The sequence below is a fragment of the Desmodus rotundus genome, chromosome X (assembly GCF_022682495.2).
Source record: "Desmodus rotundus isolate HL8 chromosome X, HLdesRot8A.1, whole genome shotgun sequence".
Classification (NCBI taxonomy): Eukaryota; Metazoa; Chordata; class Mammalia; order Chiroptera; family Phyllostomidae; genus Desmodus; species Desmodus rotundus.
In genome coordinates this window covers 18944845-18964695 of record NC_071400.1, presented here as the reverse complement: position 1 = coordinate 18964695, position 19851 = coordinate 18944845, and the positions used below count along the sequence as shown (strand labels likewise).

The 19851-nt window shown below is 40.6% G+C and overlaps 1 protein-coding gene and 1 pseudogene across 1 annotated transcript in view; one reads left to right on the top strand and one right to left on the bottom strand.

Annotated features, from left to right (window-relative positions):
- The window catches only part of HS6ST2 (heparan sulfate 6-O-sulfotransferase 2), a 334044-nt gene that overhangs the window by 180323 nt on the left and 133870 nt on the right, over positions 1-19851 (bottom strand). The gene's annotated exons all lie outside the window — the stretch shown is intronic.
- Positions 15380-19851, top strand: part of LOC128779986 (histone H3.3A-like) — a 104093-nt pseudogene continuing 99621 nt past the window's right edge.

Below are 19851 nucleotides of genomic sequence, written 5' to 3'. Positions count from 1 at the left end.
ATATCCTACAGCAGAGATTGACAAGTAGTAAATACTGAAGCTTTTCAGGCCATGCAATCAGTATTGCAAATACTGAACTCTGCTGTTGTAGAGCAAAAGTAGCCATAGACGGTACGTAAATAAATGAGCATGGCTGTGTTACATTAAAACTTGATTTATGGACACTGAAATTTGAATTTTGTATAATTTCCCCATACTACAAAAAGAACATTTCCTTTGATTATTTTCAACCATTGAAAACTATGAAAATCATTGTTAGCTCACAGGCAAGCTGGATTTGACCTTTGGGCCATGATTTGCTGACCCTGTCCTACAAGAACAATATATAACATCCTGTACTGTTTCTAATCGAGGAAATAAGAAAATAACAATAACTATGATGACATCTGAGTCCTTGGCATGTGCCAAAGAACATGCAAAACTATTTAAATAGAGTCCCTTATTTAATTCACCTCACAACTAACCTCTGAGGTGGGCTATGGCTGTCCACATTTTACAATGAAGAAACTGAGATACAAGAAAGGTGAAATAAATTGCCCAAAGCTGCATAGCTACTAGGTAGTAGAGCCAGGATTAAAATCACATCTGACTCCAGTCGCACACTCCTTGTTACCATCACACATCCTATAAAATGGGATAACAACTCCACACTAACTGAACCACCCCTATAGTATAAAATCCAGTCCCAAGGAGAAGTGAATACAGTGGCTCTAAATGAAAATACTCTCAGGTACATGAACAAGTGGGCCTGAGACACCCATGGCTCAATTAAAGTCTAAGGGGTTGAAACTTGATTTTCATTGCTTTTTCAACAAACATTTAAAATATTTGATTCTTTTCATAGCTGACTGAGATAAAAATAAGGGTAGTCTAAAGAGAAAAGGGGCCAGATGGGCATTCTTGAATGGAAATGAGTGCCAGCAGAGTGGGGTTGCAGAGGAGGGGTGGACAGTATCAGGGCCCATGCTTATAGAGACATGCTTCTCTCTCTACTCAATTTCTATAGCTCTTTATTGAGTTCATGTCAGAACAGGCAAAATTACTAAATGGCAAAATTGAAAATGTTAACACCTAAAAGACAATAAATGATTCAAGAAATAGCTGATAGATTCTTTGTTGTGAAGAGCAAGCACACTGGGAATAGAAAAATCACAAGGCATGATTTTGGCTGAAATATAGGCAACGCAAAAGGGCACTAAAAAGGGACTAAAGGCAGGAAGTTGTAGTCATCGTTGCAAAAATAGTGCTAACACTAAAAGTCTCACAGTAAGGTAATGTCACGGCAGAGAGCACCATCGCTTGCACTTTCTCAAGAGGATTAAGAGAAACTCAGAATCAGTGTCCGGCCCTTTGCTCCCAAAAGGAATGCTCCTGAATCCTCTCATGCAACTGTATTTGAGGCTTCCCAGCTCACAAGACACTTCAAGTTTGTCTACCTTGGTGCATTCACTTTCAGTCTGGAAGTGGCCCTGCAGCCTTTCCTTGCCCTTCTGCAAATCTTACCCTTCGGGAGCTGCTGAGAAAATGGTTTTCCCTAAATCTTTGCTCTTGAAGATCAGGTGTGTAAATTAAAATATCCCTCTGAACAATACAAATAATGAACAAAAACGAGAGATACAAAAAGGGAGATGTTCCACTTAAACCCACAACTACTTCCATTAACATCTTTTTACATTTCAAAATGTCACACTCCACACTTAAATTAACATGCCTTTCTTCCAAATGGGGAAAAAGGTGACCAATTTGTTTTTATATTTTAAAATGCGGATTTCCAGTCAGGACAGAAGCATAGGTAGATACACTTTGCCTCCTCACACAACCAAAAGGAGAACAACAACAAATTTAAAAACAAAAAATAAGCAGAACTGCCACAAAATTGAACCGTATGAAAGTCCAACCACTAAGGAGTTAAACAAGAAATATTCATCCAGACCAGTACGAGAAGCAGAGACGGGCAGCAGGTGGGGGTGTGGAGAGGACTCCTGGCAAGGTGATGGCTGGCAGACTGGGCGCTCCCACATTTGCTTGCAGATAAACCGGGAGTAACAACTGGAGAGTGACACAGACTACGCAACCCAGGGTTCCGGTGCGGGGAAATAAAGCCTCAAAACCTCTGACTGAAAAAAATCTGTGGGGGTTGTGGTGGCAGGAGAAACTCCCAGGCTCACAGGAGAGGTCACTGGAGAGACCCACAAGGTCCTAGGACATACACAAACCACCTATCCAGGAACTAGCACCAGAAGGGCCCAATTTGCTTGTGGGTAGCAGGGGAAGTGACTGAAAGCAGGGCTAGAGCTGAACAAGCGACATTGTTCCCTCTCAGTCCCTCCCCCATGTACAGTGCCACAACGCAGCCAGGTGGTTTGTCCCACCCTGGCCAATACCTAAGGTTCCACCCCTTACTATGTAACAGGAGCACTGAGACAAAAAAATATATATGGTCCAATGAAGGAACAGATCAAAGCTCCAGAAAAAATAAAACTAAGTGATGAAGAGATAGCCAACCTATCAGATGCAGACTTCAAAACACTGGTATTCAGGATGCTCACTGAAATAGTTGAGTATAGTTGCAAAATAGAGGAAAAAGTGAAGGCTATGAAAACTGAAATAAAGGAAAATGTACAGGGAACTGACAGTGAAAGGAAGGAAACCAAGACTCAAATCAACGTTTTGGAGCAGAAGGAAGAAACAAACATTCAACCAGAACAGAATGAAGAAACAAGAATTCAAAACAATAGGGGAGAGGCTTAGGAACCTCCAGGACATCTTTAAACTTTCCAATATCCAAATTATAGACGGTGCCAGCAGAAGAAGAGGAAGAGCAAGAAACTGAAAACTGATTTGAAAACATAACGAAGGAGAACTTCCCTAATCTGTCAAAGGAAACAGACTTCCAGGAAGTCCAGGAAGCTCAGAGAGTCCCATAGAGGTTGGACCCAAGGAAGCACACACCAAGACACATCATAATAAGGCCTAGAGGAAATCATTGGCAAGGAAATCTCAGAGGAATATAGGCCTTTATGATGTTATGACATATTTAAGTCTTTTATCCACCTTGAATTTATTTTTGTGTACACAGCAACATCCTCACAGACACGTCCCCTAAAGCAAGGGACATAAAGGAAAGAATAAACAAGTGGGACCTCATCAAAATAAAAGGCTTCTGAATGGCTAAAGAAAACAGCATTAAAATCAAAAGAGAACCAACAGTATGGGAAAACATATTTGCTAATGATACCTCAGACAAGGGCCTGATCTCCAAAATATATAAAGAACTCACACAACTCCACTCCAGGAAGACAAACAACCCAATTAAAAAATGGGCAAAGGACTTGAACAGACACTTCTCCAAGGAAGACATACAGAGGGCCCAGGGACATATGAAAAGATGCTCAGCATCACTAGCCATCAGAGACATGCAAATTAAAACCACAATGAGGTACCATCTCATACCAGTCAGAGTGGCCAACATAAACAAATCAGCAAGCAAATGTTGGAAAGAATGTGGAGAAAAGGGAACTCTAGTGCACTGTTGGTGGGAATGCAGACTGGTGCAGCCACTGTGGAAAACAGTATGGAATTTCCTCAGAAAACTAAAAATGGAACTGCCCCTTGACCCAGCAATTCCACTGGTGGGATTATACCCTAAGAACCCTGAAACACCAATCCAAAAGAACCTATGCACCCCAATGTTCATAGCAGCACAATTTACAATAGCCAAGTAGTGGAAGCAACCTAAGTGCCCAACAGCAAATGAGTGGATCCAAAAACTATGGTATATTTACACAATGGAATGCTACACAGCAGAGAGAAAGAAGGAGCTTATACCCTTTGCAACAGCATGGATGGGACTGGAGAGCATTATGCTAAGTGAAATAAGCCAGGCGGTGAGGGACAAATACCATATGATCTCACCTTTAACTGGAACATAATCAACAAAAGAAAAAAGCAAACAAAATATAACCAGAGACATTGAAGTTAAGAACAATCTAACAATAGCCAGTGGGAGTGGGAAGGGGATAGTGGGGAGAGGGGTTTTCAGGAACTACTATAAAGGACACATGGACAAAATCAAGGGGGAGGAGGGAGGTGGGTTTGGCTGGGGTGGGGTGGAGTGGTGGGGAGAAAATGCAAACAACTGTAATTGAACAACAATAAAAAAAATAAAGACAGTTTTACTTCTTTTCTAATTCGGATGCCTTTTATTTTTTCTTCTTGTGTGATTGCTGAGGCTAGAACTTGCAGTACTAGGTTGAATAATAGAGGTGAAAGCAGACATCCCTGTCTTGTCCCCAATCTTAAGGGGAACGCTTTCAGTTTTTTCCAACTGAGTATGATGTTGGCAGTGGGTCTGTCATACATGGTCTTTATTATGTTTAGGTATGTTCCCTGTATTTCCACTTTGCTGAGAGTTTTTATCATAAATGGGTGCTGGATTTTATCAAATGCCTTTTCTTTTTGCATCTATTGATATGACCATGTAATTTTTATCCTTCATTTTGTTTATGTGGTATCACATTTATTGATTTCCAGATATTGTACCAACCTTGCATTCCTGGAATCAACTCCACTTGATTATGGTGTATGATCTTTCTGATGCATTGTTGTATTCAGTTTGCTAATATTGTGTTGAGGATTTTCGCATCTATGTTCATCAGAGATATTGGCCTATAATTTTTTTTCTTTGTAGTGTCTTTATCTGGTTTTAGAATTAGGATAATGCTGGCCTCATAAAATGAATTTGGGATTCTTCCCTGCTCTTGAATTGTATGAAATAGTTTAGGAAGGAGAGGTATTTGTTCTTAGAATGTTTGGTAAAATGCACCCATGAAGCTATCTGGTCCAGGGCTTTTGTTTGTTGGGAGTTTTTTGGTTACTGCTTCAATTTCACTCAGTGTGATCTCTCTCTCTTCAGATTCTCTGATTCTTCCTGATTTAGTTTTGAAAGACTGTAGGTTTCTAGGAATTTATCCATTTAATCCAGGTTGTCCAGTTTGTTGGCATATAGTTGTTCATAATATTTTCTTTGGTGTCAGTTGTTATTTATCCTTTCATTTCTGATTTTATTTATTTGGGTGCTTTCTCTTTTTTTCCTTGATGAGTCTGGTTAAAGGTCTGTCAATCTTGTTTATCTTTTCAAAGGACAAGCTCTTGGATTCATTGATCTTCTTTTATTTTTTTTTTTAGACTCTCTCATTTATTTCTGCTCTGATCTCTTATTTCCTTATTTCTACTCCCTTTGGGCTTTGTGGTTCCTTTTCAAGTTCCTTTAAGTGTGAAATTAGATCTCTTATTTGAGCTTTTTCTTGTTTTCCTGAGATACACCTGTAATGCAATGAATTTCCCTCTTAGGATCATTTTCCCAGCGTCCCACAGATTTTGGATTGTTGGTCCTCATTTTCATTTGTGTCAAGGTATCTGTTGATTTCTTCTTTGATCTCAGTGTTGACCCATTCATTGTTTAATAACATGTTATTTATCTTCCATGTATTTTTCAGTGTTCTTCTTGAGGTTGATTTCTAGTTTAATAGCATTGTGGTCAGAGAAGATGCTTGATATGATTTCAATCTTAAATTTATTGAGGCTTGTTTTGCATCCTAACATGTGGTCTACCTTTGAAAATCTTCCATGTACACTTTAAAGAATGTGTATTTTGCTGCTTTGTGGTGAAATATTCTGAAGAATCCAATTAAATCCATTTCACCTAGTATGTCATTTAAGGTTGCTTTTTGGTTGTAGATTTTCTATCTGAAAGATCTATCCACTGATGCTGATGGGGTATTAAAATCCCCAAGTATGGCTCTATTTTGTCAATCTCTCCCTTTATGCCCATCAATATTGGCTTTATATAGTTAGGTGCTCCTGTGTTGATGCATAAATGTTTACAAGGTTTGTATCCTTTTGTTGTACTTCCCCTTTTATCATTATGTAATGTTGATCTTTGCCTTCTTATATAGCCTTTGTTCTAATGTCTAGGTTGTCAGATGTATGTATTGCTACTCCAGCTTTTTTTTTAATTTCCACTTGCAGGAACTATCTTTCTCCATCCATTTCCTTTTAGTCTGTGTATATCTTTTGTTCTGAGGGGGGTCTCTTATAGACAGTATATATATGGGTTTTGTTTTCTTATCCATTCAGCTACCTTATGTGTTTTGATGGGAGCATTTAAACCATTTACATTTAAGTGATTATTGATGGACATGTATTTATTGCCATTTTATTCTTATAACTATGATTTCTTTTTTTCTTCTTCTGCTTAAATAAGACACTTTTACATTTCTTGTAAGACTGAATTGGTGTTAATAAGGTCCTTTTAGCTTTTCTTGTCTGAGATGCTCTGTATTTCTCCTTCAATTTTAAGTTTTAGCCTAGTTGGGTAATGTAGCTTGGTTTTAGGTTCATTTCATCACTTTGAATATTTCATGTTTAATCCCTCCTGCTCTGAAATGCTTCTGTTGAGAAATCAGCTGCCAGTCTTATGGGAGCGCCCTTGTAGGTAAATGTCTCTCTTGCTGCTTTTAATATTCTCTCTTTGGCCCAGGCTGGGGTGGCTCAGTAGATTGAGTGCCCGTCTGCAAACCAAAGGGTCGCTGGTTCTATTCGCAGTCAGGGCACATGCCTGTGTTGCGGGCCAGGTCCTCAGTAGGGGGCAATCAAGAAATAAGCACGCATTGATGTTTCTCTCCCTCTTCTTCTCCCTTCCCTCCCCTCTCCAAAAATAAATTTAAAAAATTTAAAAAACAATTCTTTGTCGTTAACCTTTGACACTTTAATTATGCATCTTGGTGTGGGTCTCTTTTAGGTTAATCTTGTTTGGGACTCCTTGTGCTTCCTGGACTTTTTCTTTCACCAGATTTGGGACATTTTTAGTCATTATGTTTTCAAATAGATTCCCTGTCCTTTGCACTCTCTCTTCTTCATCTGGTAGTCCTATGATGAGGATGTTGTTACCCTTCATGTTATCCCAAAGGTCCCAAAAAATAAACTATCATCATTTTTTAAATTTCTTTTTTTAGTCTATAAGATTTGGGTATTTTCTGCTAACTTGTCTTTCAAATCGCTAATTCAATCTCTGCTCCATCCTACTGTTTACTCTGTCTAGTATATTCTTCATTTCAAATAGTGTATTCTTCATTTATGACTATTTTTTGTGGTTTGTATACCTTTTTCATACCATTGTAGTTCTCACTAAGTTCCTTGAGCATCCCCAAAACCATTATTTTGAACTCTGTGTCTGGTAAATTGATTGCCTCCATTTCCTTTAGCTCTTTTTTCTGGAGATTCTGCCTGTTCTTTCCATTGTCTCTCCATTTTGGCTACCTCTTTGTGTTCGTGTCTATGGACTAGGTTAATCTGCTTTGACTCCCAGTGTTGGTGGGGATGCCTTATATAGTAGGTGTCCTGAGGAACCCAGTTGTGCAGTCTCCTTGACCACCTGAGCTGGGTGCTCCAGGAAATCCCTTGGGTGAATATGTGGGCCCTCCTTTTGTAATTGAATTAATTTGTTTTGTTATTGGTCCATTCATGAATGAGGTCAATCCTCAATCTCATTGACTGTAAGGATCAACCCCAACCCCTGTATACAAACTGCTTTAAAGATGCTGACCACAGAAAATGGAATTCACTTAAGCAGGGTCTGGTGTCCCCCGACATCTCCCTTTGTACATGCCACTTTTGACGCTAATTGAATCCTGCTCTAATGTTGTATGAAGCTTGCCACTGGGTGTGTATGTTCTGGTGCCTCTTGGGAGGGACTGTAGTGCAGTACAATGTCTGACACTGCATGTTACTGGCCCTGGACAACATATTTGTAAGTACAAAATGACCTACATTTTGTGGCTGCCTCTGTTGGGCCTGGGTATGTGCAAGAAGACCAAGCTACACATCAAAGCTGGCTTTTACCAGCATTGGGCCTGGGGGCAGGTCAACAAAAGTCCCAAGGCACCTGGTAGTCCACCTCCAGCTACCTCCACCTCCTGGCTGCCTGTTAGGCTGTCACTGAAAGAGTCTCTGGCAATTCTATAGTTACAGGAGGTAGGTTCTCATTGAGTTACCATGGGGCTGAGTGGTGTTCATTTGATCAATACAGTTTCAAATTCAGCACCAGTGCTGAGTCTGAGGCCACTCAGCAAATGTCCCAGGGAACACCAAGTCCAGCTGCTTCTGGTAAGGTCTCTGGAGACTTCTATATTAGGTCAGGGTCTCACGGAGTCATCAAGGTGAAGCCAGCAGTTTAACAGGCCCAAACAGACCAAGATTTCACTGTGTGAATGGAGGGTTCTGCACTCGGGCATGTGAGGGAAACCTTATCCCCATCCTAAAGCCACACAATCCAGTCTTCCCCAGATTCTGCCAGGAACTCAATGTTAGCAGGGTAGGGCCACCATAATTGGGGAAGATGGGGCTAGTGAATCTCCTGCAAGGGAGTGATACCCATCGAGTTTGGGAAAAGACGAGGAAAGAGGCCTCAGCCCCAGCACCACAAACTCAGTCTGTCCCAGATTCTGCCCAGACTTCAGTAGGGTGCAGTCACCAGGAGTTGGGATGTTGGGGTTGCCAGGAGCCCAAAGAGTGGGGATAGTGTATCTCCCATGAAGGGGAACTGCCAGTCAGGTTCACGAGAAAGTCGTGAGAATGGCCCCCACCCGAAAGCCACACAACTGAGTCACTGACACCTCCTGAGTTTGCCCAGACAGCTGACTTCTCAGCAAGGCATGAGCTCCTCAGGTTGGGGTGATAAGGAGTCCAGAAGGTGGGGCTATTGCTTTTCCCACACTGATGCCACATGGAGAGGAGTGCTCCACTCAAGAATGTTGGTGGTTGTAGTGTAGAGGAGGGATTCAGCACAGGGGTCCTGGCAGCTGTTTCTACATCTCTCTTCCAAGAGTCACAAACTCCAGTCTCTCCTCCCACAACTCCAGTCTACTGTGCCCTCCCTCCACTGGAGCCCAGGATGAGTATCTACAAATCAGATTTTGTGTGTTGGCCCTTTAGGAGGGCACTTCTGGCTCTAGCAGACTCCTGTCTCTCTCTCTCTCTGATGGGCAGAATTCCTTCTGATTTTCACAGCCAGGTGTTTTGTGGGTGCCTTTTCCCAGCTCTGGTTCTCTGAGCTGGAGAGCCTGTCTTGGGGTTGAGACCCTAGCCACTCAGGAGGGACCTATGCAGCTGAGATATCCCTCTGGAATCTCAGCTGCCTCTTATGGGAACAGGGACAGCCCTCTTCTCTTCTCTTCTCACCTTTCCTGCCAGTCTTGAAGTGGTTTCTTCTGTAAATTGTTGGTTATAAGACTTATCTTCAGCTAGTCTTCAGTTGGTTATTCTCATTGATTTTTCTGTATTTTAATTCTAGATTGGTCCTGGGAGTAGGTGAGTGTAACATTCACCTACTCCACTGCCATCTTGGATACCTTCACCCCAGACATCTTAAAGTATGTCTCTAATGCCACACATGTTGGCTAATGGTCTAAGGAACAAAAACCTCATACAACTAGCCAAATATTTGTAGTTTCTTCCTATGGTTTATTTTCTTTCTTGATCATGTTCTCCTTGCTTAGATTACTATTCTAACAAAGGTCTTATCCAAGCAATAGTCTCAACTTCATGAGCTTATCACATGCCCCATAAACCACTTTGATGATTCATTTCCATTAGTATGAGCTTTCCTGGGACAGAAATATGTATTATAAGAAGCAACACAAAACTAACCAACAATGCCCTTCTGACCTGCACTGAAAAATATGTTATCAACTTTAATCAAACTGCATTGTTCTTTATAAAATGTAAATTACTTTACATGATTGTCTGAAAAACAAATACAGTTTGAGCTTCTGCCTTTGAGAAACCAAAAGCTTGAATCCTAGGCTAGAGCTAAGAAAAAGGATATGTGTTCTTCCACTCACAACCCCCTGTTTTCTGAACCTTTCATGACGGCAGTTCCAATTAGTACTGGACTAATATTTCTAGACTAAGAGACACTAGACTGACATTTTTGAAAATGTTGTCAATGGATCATTTGCATCAGCATTACTTTGAAATGCTCATTATATATACAGAATGCCAGACTTTACTTAAGCTTTCTGAAGTAGATTAACTGCATTTGTGTCTCCAATTAATGGCCTCTCTGAAGCTTTGTCTTTTGCCCTGTAATTTTGCAGACCCTTTCCACTCTGATATGAATTCAGCCATGTTACTTGCTTTGGCCAACAGGATGTTAGCAAACAGGATGCAAACAGAGACTTGATAGCCTCATGTGCATTTGTACTTGCTCTCTTGTGTGATAGACTTGCTTGCTTAGACCTGTGCCACAACATAAGAACAAGCCTGGGCTATTTTTCTCAAGGATGAAAGGCCACGTGGAGTAAATACAAGTTATTCAAGCTGAGGACATCCTAGAAAAGCTAACTCTGAGCTGACCCACCAGCTAACTGCAACTGAATAAAGTTATGATAAACCAAGCCTGTCCCAGATCAACAGAACCGTCCAGCCAACTTTTCCCCCGCAGTGTATAAGAGTTCAGTTTCTCCACATCCTCACCAGCCCTTGTTATTTTCAGGTTGGGTTTTGTTTGTTTGTTACCATGCTTTTAGCCACTCTATTGGATGTGAAGAGTGGTTTTGACCTGCATTTCCCTAATAATAAATTAATGATGTTGAAATTTTTTCATGTGCTTATCGACCATCTGTATATCTTTTTTGGGGGGAGAAATATCTATTTAAGTCTTTTGCCCATTTTTAACTGAGTTATTTTTGTTGTTGTTGTCTGCATAAGCATTTTATAAAATCCTTATGGAGAAAAGATTTCTTAGACATGTAGAGAATTCTAATTTAACAGAGGAAACTAATCATAAATGCCTCAGATTCTTAGTTTATCTGTGTGCTGTGTATCCTTTCTTCCTAATCCTATCTCAGAGGAAAGGCTCAAGTCCACAGCTAACTTTTTGTCTGTGGTCTGGCTTCCATGCTCTCCTGCTTCCCCTAGCATCTTTCTTTATCAATTATGCTCCAATTTCTCCCAATTCTAGCTACCTCTTTACTGACTCATTTCTCTCAAAACATGTGCTCAAATTTTTACCATCCTAAAGGTAATTTCCCTAAGATCTGTTATGTCTTCCAGATTCTGCCATTGCTCTACGCCTTGCTAGACAAGTTTCTGGAAAAAGTCTACACTCAATATATCCAGCTATCCACTTCACATTCAAATTTCAAACCAATGACACATGATTTCCACTCTTAAGAGCTTCCTATTCCTCAATAACTTCTTCAATTGCTAAATCCAAGGGACAGTTTTCAGTTTCCCTGACTTGGCCACTCTATAGGACCTGACAATGCCAACTGCACTTTCCTTATTTAAATTCCCTTCTGCCATGATTTTGATGATCTCTCTTACTCTTGGTCCTCCTGAACTGCCTCCTCTTGGTTTGCTACATTTCTTTTTCCCAGATCACACATGTAGACATTCTCCAGGGCTCTGTCTCTCTTCTCCCTCAAGCTTCTGAGTCATATAGCCATATGTTTACTGGACAGTTACACTTGGAAGACTTACAGAAAGTTCATCTACAGCAAAGCAGAACTTAACTTTCCTTCCTTCTCTAAATTCACGCTTCTTCCCAAGCTTCTTATATCTTCACCACATCATATAGAATGAAAAAGTATTGCTTTATTGTTGACTCTCCTTCACCCTTGCCCTGACCATATCAGATCGATCATATGTCCTATCTAGTCATCCTCTTTTGTACATGTGTCCCCTCCTCTCTATTGCCATGGCCTTAGTCCATGCCCTTACTACATTTTATCTACTGCAACTGTGCCACAATTTATTTTTTAGCTTTTCATCTTTCCTCTATTTAAGTAGTCCTCTACACTACCACCACACACAAAAAAAAAACTTAGTAAGTTTGTAAATAAACAAAATGCAATGTAAACATGTTTCTTCCATGATCAAAAACATTCAAAGCTCTCATTTTGCATAATATCTAAACTGGTGTACAAGTTCAGATATTTATGTGGTATGTGGAAAAAGCATAGGTCTTAGGATGAGAGAGAGATCTTGGCTTGAATCTAGACTCTGCCATTTGTAAAGTGTGATATCAATTTGTTTCCTCCTCCTCTCTGCACCTACTTCCTCAACTTGATTGTGAGAATCAAATGAGTTAGCTTATACCTATTCAGTGCTTATTAATTTAAAGAGCCTGGTATATAGTAGGTGCTCATAAATATCAATTCTCATCCCTTTAACTACTGAGTAGTAGTCTCAAACTATATTTTCAGGCTCACCTTCTAAGAAGGCTCCCAAAACTCTACACTCTGGACACATACAACACTTAGCTTTTCCACCCAACATGGCAAATACTTCCTTTCCCCATTTCTTCTATTACCCCAGCCTGGAATGACTTCTCTCATCCCTTTCAGCCTGATAAAATCTGACTCAGATTTTAAAACCCTTCATGAAGCCCTTCCAATACCCTCTATGCTTCATGTGTACTTCATTTGGGGCAGTGACTGTTGCTTGCTTTGATTTATGGCTACGTATCTGTTCATCTGCCGTATCTATTCACTTGACTGTGAATTCCCTACACACTGTTTCTTAGACATTTTTTATACCCAACACCTAACAATCAAAAATATAGGTTGGAACAAACTGAACAGAAATTATGTATGAGGACAGTCAGGATTTATAACCTAAGGAACAAATTTTAAAGCATATTTTAGGATCTAATGATATAGGTCTTTTCATATTTAATAACTAGGTAATAAAATAATAATGATCACTTACGTAGTGCTTATTCTGTTGTGAACACTATTCTGTGTACTTTATATACATTGACCCATCTAATCTTGACAACAGACATTATAAGGTAGGTGCAATTACTATTTCAGTTCAACAAGAGGAAACTGGGATTTAGAGAGATTAAGTACCTTGCCTGAGGTTTCACAGCCTATAAAAGGTAGAACTGATAGTCAAATCCAAGCAGCCTGGCTCCAGAATTCATGCTCTTAACTGCTACTCTGCTCCAGAAGTTTGTATCATAATTAACACTGCAGTATGCTAAAATAGCAGGATACATGATTTTCAATCTTGGTTCCGCTAACTGTATTCTTGGGCAAATCATTTCCCTTCCTCTCTAAGCCTCATTTTCCCCATATTCCAAATGAGAAGATGACTTCCAATGATGTGCCTGGTCCCTCTCAGCATCAACATTCTATGTTACTTTGATAGATACGCTTTATCTGTCTGATGTCTCTCAACAGCTTGTGAACCCCTCAAAGGCATGTCTTGTGTTGTGTTCAATTTGTATCCCCACAATGGTTGCCTACAGCTAAGGGAGCTGGGGTGATTGGAGAGTGATAACTAAGGGATTCAAGGATTCTTTCTGGGGTGATTAAAATATTCTAAAACTGATTGTAGACAGGGTTACAAAACTCAGTAGACATATTTCAATCCTAAAAACTATTGAACTATACACTTCAAATGGGTGAATTGTAAATTATTTTTATAATATTTTAATAAAGCTGGATTTACCAAAAAATTTGGATTCCCAGAGCCCAGTACATAGTGTTGCTCAAAAAAATTTTGAGTATTGAATAATTGTACTATATGGCTTTCCATATTCAAATTCTTAGAGTCTGTTAATGGAATGCCTTGTACATACTTACCAGCTCTTTCATGCAAACTGTCTCTTCTAATAGTGTGTCCTACTTGGCAGTTTTAATAGACTCCTTGACAGCTTACTTTCTTCTTGTCATAGACTTATCAAATATGCTCTTCACATGGTGTGGATTACTACCCTTTTCAATAATAGGGGCTCAACTAAAGAGGCTTAACTATATTTCTTTTTTTCAATATATTTATTGATTATGCTATTACAGTTGTCCCATTCCCCCCCCGACTCCACTCCATCCTGCCCACCCCGTCCCTCCCACATTCCCCCCCTATAGTTCATGTCCATGGGTCATACTTATAAGTTCTTTGGCTTCTACATTTCCTATACTATTCTTACCCTTCCCCTGTCTATTTTCCACCTATCATCTATGCTACTTATTCTCTGTACCTTCCCCCCCCTCCCACTCCCCTATTGATAACCCGCCATGTGATCTCCATCTCTATGGTTCTGTTCCTCTTCTACTTGTTTGCCTAGTTTGCTCTTGTTTTTGTTTTACATGTGGTTGTTAATAACTGTGAGTTTGCTCTCATTTTTACTGTTCCTATTTTTTATCTTCTTTCTCTTAGGTAACTCCCTTTAATATTTCCTATAATAAGGGCTTGGTGATGATGAACTTCTTTAACTTGACCTTATCTGAGAAGCACTTTATCTTCCCTTCCATTCTAAATGATAGCTTTGCTGGATAAAGTAATCTTGGATGTAGGTCCTTGCCTTTCATGACTTGGAATACTTCTTGCCAGCCCCTTCTTGCCTGTAAGGTCTCTTCGGAGAAATCAGCTGACAGTCTTATGGGAACCCCTTTGTAGGTAACTGTCTCCTTTTCTCTTGCTGCTTCTAAGATTCTCTCCTTCTCCTTAATCTTGGCTAATGTAATTAGGATGTGCCTTGGTGTGTTCCTCCTTGGGTCCAGCTTCTTTGGGACTCTCTGAGCTTCCTGAACTTCCTGGAAGTCTATTTCTTTTGCCAGACTGGGGAAGTTCTCCTTCATTATTTGTTCAAATAAGTTTTCAATTTTTTGTTCTTCCTCTTCTCCTTCTGGCACCCCTATAATTCGGATGTTGGAACGTTTCAAGATGTTCTGGAGGTTCCTAAGCCTCTCCTCATTTTTCCAAGTTCTTGTTTCTTCATTCTTTTCTGGTTGGATGTTTCTTTCTTCCTTCTGGTCCACACCATTGAGTTGAGTCCCAGTTTCCTTCGCATCACTATTGGTTCCCTCTACCTTTTCCTTTGTTTCTCTGAGCATAGGCTTCATTTTTTCATCTACTTTTCGAACAAATTCAACCAATTCCGTGAGCATCTTAATAAGAGTGTTTTGAACTATGTATCTGATAGGTTGGCTATCTCTTCCTCTCTTAGTTGTATTTTTTCTGGAGCTTTGAAGTGTTCTGTCATTTGGGCCATTTTTTTTTTTTTTGTCTTGGGGAGTCTGTTACTTAAAGGGGCGGAGCCTTAGGTGTTCTGGGGCGGGGCAGGGTAACGCTGGTTGCTGTGCTGTAACTCTGTACGTGGGGGAGGGGCAGAGAGGGAGCAATGGCACCCGCTCCACTCTCCACCAGATTTCAATCTTTCACTCAGCTACCCACAATCAAACCGGGCCCCTCTGGTGCTGGTTCCCGCCCCAGTGGGTGGGCTTGTGCACTCCCTAGGCCCCTGTGGGTCTCTCCAATGAACTCTCCCATGAGGCTGGGAGTCTCTCCTGCTGCCGCCCCAACCGCCATGGGCGTTTTCAATCGGAGACCTGAGGCTTCACCTCCCCGCGCTGGAGCCCTGGGTCCCGTGGTCCGCCTTGCTCCCTGCAGTTTTTCCGGTTTATCTGTGCGCGAATCTGGGGCCTCGGGGTGATACCCGCCGCTCTGCCTGCCCCATTCTCCGCCACTCTGAGTCCAGCCCTCTCGGTTTATCTGTGCACGAATGTGGGGCCGCAGGGTCTGCCAGTGGTCAGACTGCCTGCCCTGTTCATCCCACACTCCGCCAGTCTCGGTCCCGCCATGGCAACGCGAGTCCTCTCCGCCCTGGCTGCCCGTTTCTGCCCCTCCTACCGGTCTGGATGAATGTTTATTTTTTATTTCCTTGGTGTCGGACTTCCTTGCCATTCGATTTTCTGTCAGTTCTGGTTGTGCGAGGAGGCACAGTGTGTCCACCTACACCACCATCTTGGTTCTCCTATATATTTCTTTTTTTAAAGATTTTAATATTTTATTTATTATTTTTTAGAGAGAGGAGAAGGGAAGGAGCAAGAGGGAGAGAAACATCAATGTGTGGTTGCTCCTCACGTGCCCCTATTGGGGACGTGGCCCACAACCCAGGCATGTGCCCTGACTGGGAATCAAACTGGCAACCCTTCAGATTACAGGCCAGTGCTCAATCCACTGAGCCACACCAGCCAGGGCCATTTAACTATATTTCTGATCACAATGTTCACTATTATGCAAGCCATGAACAGATTAAACTAGCTCCCAATATTCAAAGGTTGTAAATTGCCTCAAGTTCTTCAAGTGAGAGACCGAAAAGGAAAAAATAGTGTCACTACTGTAATTAGTACTTCAGGTATAAAATTAGTCATTTCAACCAAATGAGAAGGAAGTCTTTGTCAACAACTGTTTTTCCACCACAAAGGAAACAAAAGAAGCATATTAATTACTGGGGAAATAGTCTGCAGTTTGTACAATGGTCTCTACTAGAAGGTAGTTTTCTTAAGATATTTTCTGGCTTATAATTAGCTCATGCATCTGATTAATTTTGCAATTTGAAAAACCTTCAGGTTTGAGGCCCTGACTTGTGTAGCTCAGTGGGTTGAGTGCAGGCTGTGAAACAAAGGGTCGCCAGTTCGATTCCCAGTCAGAGCACATGCCTGGGTTGCGGGCCAGTTCCCCAGAACAGGGTGCGTGAGAGGCAACCACACACTGATGTTTCTCTCCCTCTCTTTCTCCTTCTCTTCCCCTCTCACTAAAAATGAATTTTAAAAAATGAATAAATAAAATCTTTAAAAAATAAAATAAAAACTTTCAACTTTGGGACAAAATGTTAAGCTACTATACTTGAGAAAACCCAACTCCAAAAGCAGTAACTTTGGAGTTCCCTGCCCAAAAAGCATAATGAAACTTTTGGTCCCTAGGCAGTCCTGCTACCAGTTGGATTCTCTGCCTCAGTACAAAGAGGTCCATCAAGCCAAGAGGCAGGCAACAAAAGCATATGAACTCAGCTCTAATTGGCAGTGATCAGAGAAAAAAATGAAAAGTAAAGTAAGATCGCAGTAGGCCAAATTAGGGGAACAGTGGAGGCCAGAGAGTTAAACCTTGGAACATCTAATCAAGGTGATTACAAACTCAAGCTGCTCCACCTTGTTACTCACCAGCTTGTCATCTCACTGTGCACTCTCCATAATAACAGCCAATTTTTAAGAACACTTTATCCTCCAACCTTAACTACAGTCAAATTTATAGTGCGGCAGTTGACCAGTATTTGTATCTCCCTCCACTCTCCCCTCAATAAGGCTAATATGCCATGCAGATACCTAGGTTTGAGTCATACCAACATATAAAGGGTTTGGGTTCTGCTTGGTCATTTGGAAATAAGAGGCAGGGTAAATTATGCATAGTTATCAAGACACAAAACACCACACAGACTCATGGAACCTAAAATGTTATCTATTTCATACTCAGAGGTACCTTATAAGCACTTTGAACAATCTATCCAGCCTATTGAGAAAAGAATGGGCTTGGAGATCTGTGCAACAACCCTCCATGGAGCCCTGATTGAAAGCGAACTTCCTAAGCTTTGCCAAGTCAACCATCTTGACAAACTGATAAATTATCCTTTGACTCTGTTGATTCTCTTCACTCAAGCAGTCAAGATTTATGGACTCCCCATCATGGGCTTCAGACCTTTGAGAATGATTCCTAAGACAAAATCTATACAGATTTGGCAGTATGCAAATCAATTCAATTCAATATCGATAAAACCCGCTATGTGTCAGCCACTATGCTAAGAGATATTCAAATGAATAAAAAGGAACATGCAGTCAAAGTGGCTAAAAGCAGATTCAGGAGCCAGATTGCTTGGATTCAAATCCCAGTGTTGTCACTTACTAGCTTTGTAACCTTGGGCGAGTTCCCCCTCTTAGTCTCAGTTTCCCCTCTGTAAAATAGGTGTGATCATTATACCTACCTCTTATGGCTGTAGTGAGAATGAAGTAAATTTGTTTACATATGGAAGTTATTAACCATCTTTGTGTCATCAATTGCTTCAAGAAGCTGATATAAACTGATCCATCTTCCCAGAATACGGACATATATATTTGTATCTAATTTGAAATCCTTATGCATTCACCAGAGACCTAGGTGAAAAACTTCTGATTTTGTGGAAGAGACCACAAAAAAGTTTGTAATCCCAATACTTTTATGGCCCCTACATCCAATATTAATAATTCAATTGGGATTATAAACCTTTTTGACTTTGTAGATAGACAAAAGAGAGTAGTAGTTAAGAACATGGGCTGTAGAGTTACAGGAGATCTACATTGCAAGCCTGCCTCTACCACTTATTAGTCCTGTGACTAGAAGCAGGTTACCTAAGTTTTATGAGGTTCAATTTCCTCATCTGAAAAACAGAATATTGATAGTGTCTATACCACAGCATTGCTGGGAAGAGTAATAGATGTAATACTTTGGCTGTTCCTGGTAAACAATTCACAGTAGTCACTAATACTAATAACATCCTTTAGGGATAGGCAATACCCCTACCAAAACAAAGAATGATGGTCTTTCATTACCATTCCTACGGCTCTACGTTAGGATTAAAATGAGCACTTGAATGTATTTTATTTTTTAAAAAATTACAATCTAAAATAGTTCAACTACAACTATATCACTCTTCGTCTATAATGGGAGTGTGTGCAAATATTAGTCAAGGCTAGCTGTGGAAGAGCAAAGGCAAGAGGTTGATATCCAATGACTTTCTCAATAAATAAAAGGCAGTCTATTTTCTGTATTATCAGAGCTAATGCAACATGCCAAGAGAAATATGTAGGTGTGACCAATTGGGAGTTTCTTTCCATTCCACCAGACTGTTGAATATCTCACCACATCCTTTGTCATCCAAATCAGCAGTGAAAAGCAATGTCAGCCAACCTCCAGTGCATTCAGAGATAGGTTGCTTAATTAAATATGCCACTGAATGGGCTATAGAATTCTATTGCTTATTATGACAGGTGAAAGACAGAAGGGGCAATTTCCTGGGTTTTCATTTAAGATGTAATTTCAATATATCCTCCACAAAGAGTGCCCCAAGGCTGCATTAGTTCTTCTTCTTCTTAATGTATTTATTGGTGGGGGTGGGGGAGAGGGCTGGCGAGATTGAGCCAAAAAAAAAAAAAAAAAACCCACAAAAGGCTGCATTAGTTTTTATAAGAGTTTTTTTTCTAAGCACAACTTTAAAGAGAATAAGCTAGTCCATGAAAACAAGCCTAAAGTCAGTAATGCTGCATTGTCCCCTCACTTGAGATCTCCATCTCAAGCTGCTCAAGCATGATGGGTGGGTTAGGCCATTTAGACTGTGGCAAAGCAGTGTTGGGAAATAACCTCTCTTTCCATCATTGTTGTTGTTAATGCCTTTGCACTAGGATTGGAGAAGCATTCCCTAGTACCAATTGGGGGTATGGCATTTGTAAACAAGTAACAAATCTGAAACATGCTGAATTTAGAGGTTAAAAAATATCATTAAATGAAGAATTGCTTAACCTAGAATTCATCTAGCTTTGAAAAGAAACTGCCTGAGCCAAAAAGCAAAATATAAACCAATACAACAGTCTGGCAAGCAGTACAGAAGGTCCTGCTTTGTAGTCTTTCTGAAACACTGAGCTATGGGTGGGTCAGGACCCTATCCGTAGTATCAACTGTATGTGATGTGTGCAAAATGAACTAAGAACATGACCCGCACCTCCTTGAGAGCTGACTTTTCTGAAGCAAATATAAAAGAAAGACAAGGTCCCATCTACATTATCTTTTGCAGCAGTTTGGGAATTGGGGGGAAAAATCCTCCCTCCTATTTTCCCACCTGGAAACAGAATTGTATTTGACATGCTCCAGGTCACCTTCATTCCCAGAGCCAAGCACTTGACCTCACAAAGGAACTTACAAAGGAGTCCTCTCCAATACCCCCACTTTCCTCTCATTTTTAGTTGAAGCTGC